The following is a 15,595-nucleotide window of genomic DNA, read 5'->3' as shown; positions in this document are numbered from 1 at the left end:
CAGTATAGGAAAACGGGTATATCTCATTGGAATAGCTTCCTTTGATTTTTGAGGTTTGAATATTGTAAAAAGATCTATCCCAATCATTAAATAGTCATATAGATTTGCCTTTTAAGAAATCCAACAGCAAACATTTATTTTGGTATGTTTTTCTGGGATGAACATCGCTCCCAATAAAATACATCTTACATAATTGTTCTTTATAAATTATTGAAACAATTTTCAACTATGTTATCGTACACTCATTAGAATGATTAGTCGAACTAAATATTGCTAACAACAATGATACTGTAATAAATAATCATTGTTTGTTATTGTTTCATAAGATAAGCGGTTCCGGAAAAGAATGTTTTGAGATTGAAAAAAAAAAATGATTCTACTGCAATATTTATTTGCTAAGATTCTAATTGTAAGCCTTCTACACGGCTAATTCAGATTCCAGCACTAGTACTCGAACTTCATGAACCAGTTCCATGAACTCATATAATGTAGTCGTTGTTTTATTGCACACAGGAGCATTAATAATGATTTGAATACACGACACCACTGAAACGGAGCATATATTGGTCAGTGCTATTTTTCTTCACTCTAGCAAAACGAGCATAACGTTGCTCTATATTCCATGTTGGGAGAGCTGTTATTACTTCATGCTAATTGAACGAGTTCAATATTGAAGTCAGCCGTGGCCCAATGGAATCGAGCGCAGACACGAAAAGCATCACAGCTCAACAGTTCTGGATCGAATCCCAAATCAGCTACAATAAAAAAAAACACAACTGTGAAAGCTCCCACTGCCTGGTGTTTATTTTTCGATTTATTTTTAGAAATCGATTAAATATATGTGTCAAAAGAATAAGTAAATTTCATGTGATTTTCACATAAACTTTACTTCGATTGATTTATGACACATATATTATATTGTGGTGAAAAGTAATGCTTATGCTTATGGGTATCAAATCCATTTCAGTTAATTATTATAATTTGACCGATTTTCATTTATCATATGGCGATCATATAAAAGTTTTCAAATTATCAGCATTGTCAATGTATCAGATATTCATATAGAATTTACCTGACACATTTTCAATCATATCATTTTCAATGGATTATCTTATAGCGCAAAATTATTAGACTTCCACATAACAGGAATATGTCAAATTGGTTCAGTGTGCCGAAAAAGGATATCCGATGCTAAGTTGGACTCCAATATGGCGGCTAAGGGTTTCAGAAAAAGTGTCAATATAGTTATTTTCGGAACAGGGACAACGCGTAGATGCCAAAAATCGATATCAGATACCACTTTGGAATCCAATATGGCGGCCATCAGGGTTCAGAAAGTGTCAAATACTCTACAATATGGGTATTTTCGGAATGGGGACAACGTGTGAATACCGGAAATCGATATCCGATGCCATTTTGGAATCCAATATGTCAAATACCCTAAGATCTGGGTATTTCGGAACGAGGACGACGCGTAGATGCTGAAAATCGATATTCGATGCCATTTGTAGGCTATTTGACACTTCTTTTGAAATCTGAAGCCACCATCTTGAATTTCAAGATGGCGTCAGACATCGATTTCTTTCTTCTAGATGTCAACCCGATTCCAAAAAAACCCACATTGATCGGTATTTGACAGTATTTCACAGTTTTTCTGAACCAAAGCCACCATCTTGGATTTAAAAATGGGCGTGACATCAATTTTCGGCATCTACGTCTCATCCCCATTCTGAAAATAACCATATTTTAGGATATTTGACACTTTTCCGCAAATTGGAAGCCACCGTGGCGTCGGATATCGATTTCCGCCCAAGTAACCAAAAGTTCCGCATTCAAAGATTAAAATCACTTCCAAGTTCCATAAAGTTCAAATAAAGTTCCGACCGAACCTTCAAGCTCCATAAAGTTCAAATAAAGTTCCGACAGAGCTTTCAAGCCACATGAAGCCATCCGCACAAGTCTTTATTAGTAACAAAATTTAATGTACGTAAATATGAAATGATCAGTGGCCCGAATAAATCATAATTCTTATATTTATGCAACATTCTATCCAAACATAAATAAAAAAAATTAAAAAGTGATTTACTGGATTCGAATCCGTGTATTCGGCATGCTCTCACATACGCACCAGTAGTATATCAGGCACAACACCAAAACGGCTCAAAAGCTTCTGCAAAAACAAAACATGCAAAGCCCTTTCGGGAAGCTAAATTAGGACACAATTAGCTATTTTAGCTGTAATGAGTAATCGTCATGAGTGAGTACTATTCTTTAAAGCTACTCGCTAATTGTGGCACTCTGGAAGCAAAATTGACAGGTTTTATGTGTCATACACAAACTTTACCTTCTCTTCTTGCATCTTACATATACAAATTATTATTATAATATCTCATAGTTTCAAAATTTAGAAAACTAGTATTTAAGCTGTACTGAGTATGTTCATACCTGTTTGCAATATTATACACGCAAACCAAAACATTATTACAATGCATGTTAGTTCCGTTTCCTAACATCCTCTGTTCATGAACATCGCAGCGAATGTTAGTAGTTGACCTTGCAGAGGATGGAATGTTTTTTAATCTTTTTTATTCCGTGTTCGGTCTATGCTTTCACCTACACAAGTAAAAATTTGCCTCTGCTATAACATAGCAGAACGACGCACACAATTGCCTCGATTCTCTCCAGCAGAAAAAGCAAACGAAGTCGAGTATGCGAGGGAGTGAGCGCTTCTTGTTTGGTTTTAGCCTCTGACGTTTGTGAAATGCACAAGTATTAGTGCAGAACTTTGGGTAAATTCAAAGGTTTTCTTGCACTAATACTTATAATTTACCCCGAGTTCTGCACTAATACTTGTGCATTTCACAAACGTCAGACAAGTCTATATATCTATTTAAATGTCTTCTCAAGTATCTTACTGAGAAGAAGCACAAATTTTTTACTTACGACACCAAAACTGAACGTGTGTTCAAGGTTGTCATGAAAGGACTGCCCAGTGGTGAATCCCTGGATCAGATCAAAGATGAACTGGCAAAATTACTTGGAGTTGTGCCACTCCAAGTAATCAAAATGAAAATGAAATCCCGTCCTGGCGATTCGCGCAACGGAATTTCTAATGATTTTTATTTAGTTCACTTCAAGTCTAGTGAACTAAACAACCTTAAGGCCTTAGAAAAAGCTAGCCTTATGCTCCATGTCCGAGTGAAGTGGGAACACTTCAGGAAGACTGGAGGAAATTTCCAAAACCTCACTCAGTGCCGTAAGTGCCAGGGATGGGGTCACGGAACTAAAAATTGCTACATGCCAGCTAAATGCATGAATTGTGGTGATTCCTCTCACGCAAAGGACGACTGTCCTGTGAAGGAAGATACTAAGAAATTTAAATGTTCAAATTGTGGTGAAAACCACAAAACCAATTTTTGGGAATGTAAGACTCGCAAAGCGATCCTACAATCCCGTTCTAACCGACAGGTAGGAAACGCTCCACGTTTCGACCAGGTACAAATTCCTCTGCTGTTAACAACGGTCAGCGAGGAACAAATTCTACATTCGTACCCGTAGGTACAAATATCACCCCTGCTTCAAATGTTTCATCTGTACCTACTCCCCTCGCTGCTAACAATGTTCAGCGAGTTAATGGAGCTACCTATGCTGCTATTGCAGCGGGTAGAAATCAAAATACTAACCAACGTTCTAACGGAAATTTTGACAATTTTGACTTAGGAAGCATTACTGCTCCTAAAATGGAATTTTTACAGAATTCATTAATTGACATGATTTCTGATATGCTTAAATCTAACTCCATGTTTGATGCTATTCAAACTGGAGTAAAATTTGCTAATAATATTGTCATGACTTTAAAATTCAGTAATGGATTTTAAAGCATAAAACATTTTAAATTGGAATGCTCGATCTCTTAAAGATAATAAAGACGAGCTATTTAACTTTTTGAGAGTTCATAACGTGCATATTGCCGTTATAACTGAAACGTTCCTTAAACCTGACCATAAGGTTAAGAAGGACTCAAATTATTTAATTTATAGAAATGATCGTCTTGATGGACCCTGTGGTGGCGTTGCCATCATTATTCATAGACGAATCAAACACAAAATACTTTCTTCATTTGAAATCAAAGTTTTTGAAACTTTGGGAGTTTCTGTTGAAACAAAATTTGGACAACTTACGTTTATAGCTGCCTATTTGCCATTCCAATGCGTAGGCCAGCAAAAGAATTTTCTCAAGGGTGACCTCCAGAAACTTACCCGTCATAGGTCTAAATTCTTCATTATTGGTGATTTTAATGCAAAACACTCAGGTTATTACACAGGTTCTGCAGGTTATTACACTATTCAATATCCAAACAGCCCAACATGCTTTTCTTCTGCAAGAAATCCCTCAACTATTGATTTGGTCTTAACTGATTCATGTCATCTTTGTAGCCAATTGGTTGCCCATGTTGACTTCGGTTCTGATCACCTTCCAGTAACTTTTGAAATATCCCAAGAAATAATTTCTAATCCCAACAGCTCTACTTTCAATTACCATAGAGCTGATTGGGAGCAATATCGAACATTTATGGAATATAACTTCGATCCAAACATTCCTTTGCAAACCAAAGATGAAATTAATTATGCTCTTGAATCTCTGACTACTTCTATAGTTGAAGCAAGAGCTGCCTCAGTACCAAAATGCGAGGTTAAATTCGATTCAATTATAATAGACGATGATCTTCAGCTCTTGATCCGTCTTAAAAATGTCCGTAGGAGACAATTTCAAAGAACACGCGATCCTGCCATGAAAGTTATCTGGCGGGATTTGCAAAAACAAATTAAAAAGCGATTCTCTGCCCTGAGGAACAAAACTTTTGAAAATAATGTTTCTAAATTAGACCCGAGTTCCAAACCCTTTTGGAAACTCACAAAAATTTTGAAAAAACCTCAAAAGCCAATTCCAGCGCTTAAAGAAGGTGGTAAAATTTTGATCACAAATTTGGAAAAAGCTCAGAAACTTGCTAAGCAATTCGAGAGTTCCCATAATTTCAGTTTGGGTCTTACTAGTCCTATTGAGAATCAGGTTGCTCGGGATTATCTGAATATTTTCTCTCGGGAAAATATTTTTGATGATTCCTGGGGGACTGATTTGGACGAAGTAAGGTCTATAACTAAAAAAAATTCAAAATATGAAAGCTCCAGGTGATGATGGAATTTTCTATATCCTCATCAAAAAACTCCCAGAGAGTACCTTGTCTTTCTTGGTAAAATTATTTAACAGATGTTTCCATTTGGCATACTTTCCTGATAAATGGAAAAATGCAAAAGTTGTTCCAATTTTGAAGCCGGATAAAAATCCAGCTGAAGCTTCTAGCTACCGTCCAATAAGTTTGCTTTCTTCAATAAGTAAACTTTTTGAAAAAATAATTTTGAATAGAATGATGCTTTACATCAATACGAACTCAATTTTTGCAGATGAGCAGTTTGGATTTCGCCATGGGCATTCAACTACTCATCAACTCTTAAGAGTTACCAATTTAATTCGTTCAAACAAATCTGAAGGCCACTCAACTGGAGTTGCTCTTCTAGACATAGAAAAAGCATTCGACAGTGTTTGGCATGAAGGTTTGATTGCTAAATTGAAAAAGTTTAATTTTCCACTTTACATTATGAAATTAGTTCAAAATTATTTAACTGACAGAACTCTGCAGGTAAATTATCAAAATTCCAAATCTAATCGACTACCTGTTAGAGCAGGAGTTCCTCAGGGTAGCATTCTTGGGCCTAAATTGTATAACATTTTCACTTCGGACCTCCCTGATTTGCCTCAGGGTTGCCACAAATCTTTGTTCGCTGATGACACAGGCATTTCCGCTAAAGGAAGAAGTCTTCGTGTTATTTGCAGCAGACTTCAGAAAAGTTTAGATATTTTCTCTTCTTATTTACAAAAATGGAAGATTTCTCCCAACGCTTCCAAAACTCAACTTATAATATTTCCACATAAGCCTAGAGCTTCCTTTTTGAAACCTTGTAGTAGTCACATAGTCACTATGAATATGGTTCCTGGTCAAACCAAGTGAAATATCTTGTATCAGTACTTGACCAAAAATTAACTTTTAAAGATCACATTGAGGGCATTCAAGCCAAATGTAACAAATATATAAAATGTTTGTATCCTCTTATAAACAGGAAATCCAAACTTTGCCTGACGAATAAACTTCTAATATTTAAACAAGTTTTTAGACCGGCCATGCTTTACGCTGTGCCAATATGGTCTAGTTGTTGCACTACCAGGAAAAAAGCACTTCAAAGAATTCAGAACAAAGTTCTGAAGATGATTTTGAAGTTGCCTCCCTGGTACAGTACTACCGAAGTACATAGAATTTCGAATGTTGAGACTTTAGCACAAATGTCCAACAAAATAATTAATAATTTCCGGCAAAAATCGTTACAATCCTCAATTGCAACGATTAATTCCCTTTATACTTAGGTAAGATTTAGTTTTAGTTTTTTAGTTTTAAGCTATCGATTGTTATACTGACATGCAGGTTTAAAAAACCTGTTTAAAATACTGAATTGCCAAGACAGGAACAATGTAAAAACACTTAGATATATATCATAACAATTAAGGCTGGTAAGTTACTGTAGTAACTGGAGCACCTAGGTTAAAAATGAAATGTAATTTATTTTGAATTTGGAACAAATATAGAGTTAAAAAAAAAAGAAACTCATTTTATTTCCTTTCAAAGGTAAGGGAGCAGATGAGTTTGCTGGTCGAAAGATCATGTATGATTACCTTTGTATGGGTCCCCTCACATTGCTTAATCCCAGGCAATGAGAAGGCAGACTCTCTCGCAAAGGTGGGCGCACAACAAGGCGACGTTTATGGTAGAAGAATTTTACATGATGAATTTTTCTCATTAGTACGTCAGAGCTCTCTTTTGAGTTGGCACAACGATTGGACGGTGGTTACATTCCATCATTCCAAATGTTTCTTCGAGAGCGTGGTTCAAAGGTCTGGATGTAAGTCGGGGCTTCATTCGCGTGATGTCAAGACTTATGTCCAACCACTACTCCCTAGACGCACATCTCTACAGAATAAACATTGTTGTAGGTGTAAGGCCGGTTAGGATGACATTGATCATGCAGTTTGGTATTGCCCGTGTAATGACGCCTCCAGAGCACGACTGTTGGATACCCTAGTGGCCCGAGATAGACAACCCTTCCGTGAAGTGAGAGATGTATTGGGAACCCGTGATCTTCCCTACATACAGGTGATCTACGAATTCCTTTCTTTGTCTGATGTTAGAGTTTGATGTGACCATCTCCAAACAATTTCCAGTAATTGTGTCCCAGTCTTATTATCCTCCTGTTTCTGTGCTACTTGCCCCTGCCCAGCCAGGATTTTGTCAACCGTCCGAGAGTAGTATCTGAAGGAGGCTTCAGAAACCAGTTTCCTACCTAGTTCCTTCCAATCGAAATTGTAACCTATTAACCTCTAGCCCACCACGAGTAATTGGTACCCAATACTAAGCTAGAACTACTGCTGTTCAAAATTTAAATTCAAACATTACTGATTTTTGGCTCCGCAAAGTGTCACACACGACTGAGTCTAGTAAATAAACGAACTTGTTAAAAAAGGAACCATTTCAGGAGAGTTCTGTGCGGAATATAGAGGGAATTCCAATGAAAACCGAAAGATTGTGGTGGATGCAGATTCTTCATTTCGGCGATTTCTGATAGCCTACACAGTTCGAAAAAGTAGTGTAAATTTCTGTTCAATATGATGCACATAAATGGAGTGTCACATATCATATACGTTTACATTATATGTCATGTAAAGTTCTGACACATTTCATGCAATGTAGCAAATATTGTATACAAAATCCCATCTTTGAAAACAACATTGTTTGCAAGTTGCTCGGTTGCGTGAAATGAAATACAAGTCTACGTGAATGAATGTTTACATCATAATTAAAATTCAGAATTTTTATCTGTGTACTGTTAACCGCAGAGTTGATGAGTTTGAGGTTGACGTTCATGAGAGCTATGGGGCGACTGGAAACTGGGTTGAGGGGATCTCCTTTATGTTTAGGAATGGGTTTAATTAGCGTCGGTCTCCATCTTTCCGGGTTTGTTTCGGTGACGAACACTTCGCTCTGCATTTCGCACACCTTGATTTGCATGTCTTGTCTTAGGTTTTTAGGATGCCATATGACATGATTTCACAGAATCATCTTTGCGGCAAATGCAATGCAGTATGTCTGACCGTTTTGATGTTTGTGTCATATCAAAGATATGCTGCAAACAACAATGTTGACAAAAAACGCATCACAATTTTGCAAGAGCATCGCGAAAATCCGAACTATTCGCACGCCGAGTGCTGACTCCAAACAGCATCCTGGGAGGAGTTTTATACGGCAACGGGAAGGGGAAAGGTGGCAGACATTTCCAGTATATGAAACTGTCGAAGTTCACTAAGAAATATCTGGTTTGGCAGGCTATCTGCACCTGTGGCTTGAAAAGCGACATGTTCATTGCAACCGGGACCGTCAACCAGGAAATTAACGTGAACGAGTGTCTGGAAAACCATCTACTGCCTTTCCTGAATCAACACGATTGATCCGTGTTGTTTTGATCGGATTTGGCATCCTGCTATTATGGAAAAGCCATGGTATGTCGCCAACAATATGTAGATGATGCCCAAGGACGAGCCAAATATAGGGTCATCGTCAAGCGGGACCAGAAGAGAACCAAAAAAACTGTTGGAAGCTGGAAGGAGTTTAAGGCAAATTCTTCGATACAATCGATGTAAATATTTACATTATTTGACAAATCTCAGGTAATCATGACAGTTGGTCTCTTTTCTTCATTCATATTGTTTTCAATAATCAAACGTCATGATTACCTGGGCTTTGTCAAAAAAGGTAAATATTTACGTTGTTTGTACCAAACAATTGGTGGTCTGCAGAAAACAAAGTGGACGAGTGGCTGTACATAATCTGATGCCAGGAGTTAAACAAAAGGCCCTGACATTCGGATTTGGTCAACCGGATGCTTAGCTTCTTATTTTTTTTCGGTATTTTATACTAATTGAACTTAAAAAGAAAAATAATTTGAAATAATTTAATCAATTTACACGCATTCTTGTTTGACCATATTTGATCGTAAGACTCTTTACCAAAGATGAACTCTGAGATTTTTTAAGATGATTCTAAGGAAATGCTTAAAATAATTCGAAAAAAATTCGGAAAGAAAGTTTTAAGTTAAACACATTCTGAGAGTTTCGTTGATTGTGGATTAAGAAAAATCTTGAAGATCAGAAGAGTTTTTTTTTTAGATTTTAATGACTTCTAAAATGTGAGCTCTCAGACCACCATTCCGGACATTAGGAAAATTCCAAGATTCTGGAACATGACAAGATTTGATGATTCGAAACTAACACAAATAAGCAAAATGCCGTATTTCGAAATGTTTAATATTGCGAAGCTTAAATAAATCCTGTAGGGATGGCATAATCATTAGCAAATTCGTATCTTTCCACTCTCATACGCTCTGAATATCACGCATGATATTGGAGCAAAATAGCAACGTGTCAAGCTGAGAAAAATGATTCCTTTGCTCCTCGTTTTCTAAGAAAGATAAGGTATAATAATGCTATCTCTTTTTTCACTTCATCGATGACAGCCACGAAGTGACCACTTCCAGCCGTTATAGAAACTTCGGTTGCGTTCTGGTGTTAAGTAAAAATCATGAAACTCAATCTCACCCCAGTTTGGTGAGATTTGCAGCTGGTGAGTTTTGTTAGCTTGATATTCTGTTCTGCGGTATCACAGCTTGCAATATCAACCACAGTTGTTTGCTTGTTGATTTTTGATAACGAAAATCAAGCGTGATCTTGTTCTATGGTGAGATTTGATTTTTTGATATTTTCCCAACGCTGAAATCATGTGTCTGGGACTTAATTTAGTTTTGAATTTCTTACACATCAAATATTTATAGGATCTTAAGCCTTTGCAAATTCTCAAAATTTTTAGTAAATATGTGCACCTTCTTGTATCCAAGACACTATAAATAAACTGAACGTAGCAATATAAATTATCGGGTCCTAGAACTAGATTTCTTTTGATTTGAAATATTACCAGTTTTTTCAAGATTTTGCACATCTCTATTTCGAAACCTGTCCACGTTAAATGATGCTATGGCAAATAAATATCACATGGAAAAACATAACCGGTTTTTTGATCTATTGTTGTAAATAATACCCAGAATTTCTGCACAGTTTTTATTTACGTAGACTACGTCTTACGGGAAGGTACTGGGGGTAAATCGAAAATCTAAAATTGCGACCGTCACGAAAAGGTGTAATTTTTTGAACGCTATAAGCTTTGTCATTCATAAATGAAATCAAAATCCGAATACACCAATCGATAGGAAATACCTTTCGTAAGCTGTTGCAATAAACTTTTTTTAAATTTTTCATAAAAAACAGTTTTAAAAATGGACAAATGAAGAGTGATAATTTTATCACTGTTTTCATGAAATAAACGTTCTCCCCAAACCCAGTCCTCATAATCAAGTACAATTTGGTTGCACATCGTGCTGCTTGAATCAGAAAAGTTATAAAACAGCGCTGCTAATGTGCCTCAACTCATTTTCGCTTCGGACGGCGGGTAAGCAGGTAGCAGCAGCAGCAGCAACAGCAGAAGCAGTAGGAAGGCGGTCCTGTCAAGCGCGCAGAGTTCGAGTTTTGCACCTTGAACTTTGCACGTCGTTCCCGTTGAGATCATTGGCTGCTGGTAGCGGCGTCGCCTTGATGGCGCAAGCGCTCCTTGCCTGAATGATAATTACAAATCTCGATTACTTTTCGGAAGGACATATCTGCTTTTGTAAACAACGCATTTTATCGTCGGTTTGGCATAACTAATAATAAGTAACACTGACAAGATTCTCTTCGTCAACTTTTTCCTTGAATCCACTCGGCCCAGGTATTTTCAGCACACATATCGATAAAAGAAGTTTTTATCTAGCATCTAATACGACAAACACAACAAGAAACGATCCTGTGCTCAAGTTATTAAGGCTGTGTTCCATTTTGTGAATGTTTACTTAAATTTGACAGATGGAAAATTTTCAAATAAACCTGCTATTCCAGCAGACTTATTTCTGACAGACAAGGAATCAATTTGACAGACGTTTTCTCGAAAATCGGCTGATCTACAACAGAGGTATTTTCGAACATCTTAATTTATTCTCGAATTGTCAAATCTAAGTGAAAATTTTCCAAATGGAACACAGCCTTAGTATTTTTTTTATTTGTTCAATCGGTAGATAAAAGATGTACCGAGAACTTATTGGAGGGATTCATGGCTAATTGATATCATCTCGATCAACTATGAAATGTTGCATATCATTGTTGCAAAATTGTGCACTCCATTTTTGTGTGTGCATTTATTTTTAGCGTTTTGAAGTTGAATCGCTGACGATTAATCTCATTACCATAGAAAAATTTCAAGAGTACAGATATCAGCTCTCACAAAACTTATAACAAAGAAACTGGAACTTCACATTTGTTGCAGTCCAGTACACAAGGAGTTTCAATTTCATGACTGATATCACAACCGTCCAAGATTTATGCCCTAGAAATCTTGAACTGATAGGGAATATCAGCCATCATGACGGTCATTGTTGGACGCTTCAATGAATCACCTGAAGAAAGCCTTACTCATATCTGATTGTAAGTTAGGAACCAAATGAAATAGAATATGTATTCGCATTTTTATGAGGTCCTGAATTTAACCAAGTTTTACTAAGTAGGAAATCCAAAATATGTACATAGGACCGAAATCATAGGTTACTTCTACTGTATTTTAAATCAATATCTAGAAAACACAACCCCACCAATTTTTTTTAAATTTAGTTTTCCAATTAATTTTGATTGGTCCATAATCTCGAATGAAAAGAAGTATCCGCACATAAAGGGTGTCCACGATGAAATTGCCACACACAAAATTGATTCGCAAAATTCGAGTTTTCATCCGATTGCCATCAAATTTTCAGGGATTGGGAAATAACTATTAAACTTCATTTTACCATTTTACTCGTATTTTATTTACAGTCCATACGCAAATGCCCGCACCTTGGCCTTAACCCCGGCCATAAGATTCTGCACAAACTGTGAATCAACCGTTTTTTGCATGTAAACCCATACTTTCTTCAGTTCCTCGACTGTCTTCACTACCTTAGGTCGTTTAAGAAGGTGCTGCTTCATAATCGCCCAGTACTTCTCGATGGGGCGGAGCTCCGGAGTGTTGGGAGGGTTGAACATTTTCGGCACGAAATTTACCTTATTGTCCGCATACCACTTCAGCACGTCCTTGGAGTAGTGGCATGAGGCCAAATCCGGCCAGAAGATTGTTGGGACGTTGTGGGCCTTCAGGAGAGGAAGCAGCCGCTTCTGGAGGCACTCTTTTATGTACACCTGTCCGTTCATCGTGTCCTGGGTCACGAAAGGTGCACTCCGCTTCCCACACGTGCAGATGGCTTGCCAAACCAGGAATTTCTTCGCAAATTTGGACATCTTCTGAGTGCGGACATGCTCCGGAACGCTGAACTTATCCTTGGCCGTGAAAAACAGGTTGCCGGGGATCTGTTTGAAGTCGGCCTTCACATATGTTTCGTCGTCCATGATGCAGCATTCAACTTTCGTCAGCATGTTGAGGTACAACTTCCTGGCACGGGTTTTGGCGGACTTGTTCTGCTTCTCGTCGCGATTAGGGGCCTTTTGTACCTTGAACGTTCGAAGCCCAGCCTTAGTTTTGGCCTTCTGGACAAAACTTCGGCTTAGGTGCAGCTTCTTAGCCACATCCCTAACGGAGGCGTTCGGATTTCGGTTGAAGACCCCAACTACGCGGTTGTGATTTTTGGTGTTGTACGGAATACTTTTTCCTTCACTTCTGGGCTTCCGATCGGTGGTCAACCGTTCCTCGAACCGCTTAATCACTCGCGACACCGTGGAATTTGCGATTCCCAACGTTTTAGCGATGGAACGATGCGAGAGATCCTTGTTCTCGTGATGAATGCGCAAGATTTTATCACGCACGAGCTGTTCTTTCGACTCCATTTCCGCGAGTTTTGATCACAGGACTTTAAAACTTGCAGGATGTAAATAATGCACTATGAACTAAATCCACCCAAATTTTCATTCAATTCTACCCAACGGTTAAAAAGTTAGAGCAATTTCATAGTGTGGCAATTTCATCGTGGACACCCTTTAAATGAAACAATTTCTTCCTTTTGATAATGCTTTAAAGTTTATCCGAACAAAAAATTTAAGCTGCAGATTAGGTTATACAGGCAAAAATTGGCTATTGAGTAATTGTTTTTCCTAAAATAACATATTTAAAAAAAAAAACACAAAAACCTGTAAATTTCCGTTGAAATCTTGAATAAACTTGTAAAACTCAAGGAATTTCGTTTGGCAAAATGAGTAGAAACCCTGTAATACTACAATATACTAATTCAAAAATGGTACAGGCTTAGAAAGCTCTTAATAAACATTTGTAAATCGCTCAAAGAACACTAAGTTGAGAACCGGTGTAAAGTCCGAGTGGGGACGTAATAAAACCAAAGAAGAAGAACCAATTCATCTAAGTAGATAATTAAATTATTGAGCGTTGTTTCCTTCAGGATATTTTCAAACTTATTTCTTATTTTGACCTACATTGAATCTTAAATCAAAGTTCAATGACCAAAATACCTTCTTTTTCTTCTTATTCTTTCTGGATTTGACGATCTTACACAAGCTTACGCCTTCTCTCAACTTAGTGCTCTTTGAAACACTCCCTCTGTTATTAATTGACAGCTACACACTACGAAAAAGACATGTAAATTTAAGTCCCCCGTGAATCAGTTGAAAAGGACGAGAAAATCAATTTAATCAAACGCATTTTTCGTCGATTTACATATGTTTCAGTTTCAGGACACTTAATTTGACATGCCATGCTTGTTTACGTTCCATGATTTACGTCAAAGCTGAATTACGTCTCATGTAAAAATAATAATTTCTAAGTGTGTATCTATGCCAACCAACGCCTCAATTTGTATATTGTGTGGCTAGCCCAGGGATGTCAATATAATCCACCGCTTTCGGCTTTATAACTGGGTAAGAACGCTACGGACTGCTATTCAAGATCTAGGTTCGCTGGTTTATTTATACTCCAACAGTTGAAATAACAGCCACCCTAGCGTATTTGCCACAGCATATGTGAAGATAATATAAAAAAATACCTCATATTGTACTAAGCCACTGAAAGTCTAGCGAAAATTCCCCACTCGGATGGTGCATCCGAACTTTTTTAAATCCTACCAATACCAACACTGGTCTCCACAGTAGGGGTGAGAAACTCAAACCACGCCGTCAGCTGGTTGGCGACATTCCAAACATGTCTACCATGTTGGTGGTTTTTCGCGAGCACCTTCTAGTAACTATCGGCCCAGCAGCGTATCATTGGTGGATTTCAGGAGATTTACTTTCACGCACAGCCGTATCGTGCGTATTCTCTCAAAACTCACATCTCGAAGGAGTTTAATCTCAAGGATTTCCCTCTCAGTTCGCATGTTTAGATAAAAATATCCAAGCTTACGCTTCAGATGCGTAGTGGAAAATTTAACTTTTTTATGCATATCAGCAAAACGAAAATTCTTGCAAGAAGAATAGGTATCTCTCTAAGCTGACGGTCAGAGGTGCCGCGCGCGATGTCACAGACGAAACAGTAAATTACGGCTTCAATTCGGGACGCAGCTCTCAGCCAGGCAGCCTGGACAGCACCAACCGGTGTTTGACCTTCAAGCGGTTACTTCCGGAGTGCAGCAAAATGGCAAATAACGCATAAATTTTATTACACTTCGGCTTCGGCAGTGGCCGTGTGAATTCTGTTTCAACGCAGTCAAGTTATGCCCAGATGTGTTTGCTGCCTTTGAAATCTATCTGTTTATCTGGTTGACCTACCGCAAATGGGGGTGGTTTTTGATTCAGCGTATGGAAATTGATCTGGTTAGTTTGCAGATGAACTCTTGAAGTTTGTTTGATTTTAGGATTTTATTGATTGGTATTGCAGTAATAAAATGTGTAGTTTCATGTGGAGTTACTGTGCTGGTCTGTTTTGTTCATTTTTTTTACAAATGAGCGGGAGTGGCACGGATGTGTAATTCAGTATGCCAACAGATGTATTGGGGCTTCTACTTCAATGGTTAAATAACGATGTCTATTATTTATGAAGAAGATATGATATTTTCCAACTTTTGTAACAACTTTTTAGTGATACAAAATCAATGAAGTAACGAAATTGGGTTTCTAGTGGTTTGTCTTCTTTACTTTACTTAAATATTTGGTTATTAAATGTGCATGTTGTAGTTTAATTTTTGTACTTATGATCATGCCATGTTTACCTAGAGGACGAGTACTTAAGGTGGTTAGATTAGTGGAAAGGACATTGATGAAAACTGCAAATTGTAGTCAAAATACGATACCAAAATTAATTTAGTGGCATTGAATAGAAGATATCCTTTTTTATTTTACTGGTGGATTGATAATTTGACTTAAGAAT

The sequence above is a fragment of the Ochlerotatus camptorhynchus genome, unplaced genomic scaffold (assembly GCF_037179485.1).
Source record: "Ochlerotatus camptorhynchus isolate MF236.1 unplaced genomic scaffold, CSIRO-AGI_Acam_v1.1 ptg000737l, whole genome shotgun sequence".
NCBI lineage: Eukaryota > Metazoa > Arthropoda > Insecta > Diptera > Culicidae > Ochlerotatus > Ochlerotatus camptorhynchus.
The sequence above is the reverse complement of the archived record's forward strand: the minus strand, read 5'-3'. Positions refer to the sequence as shown.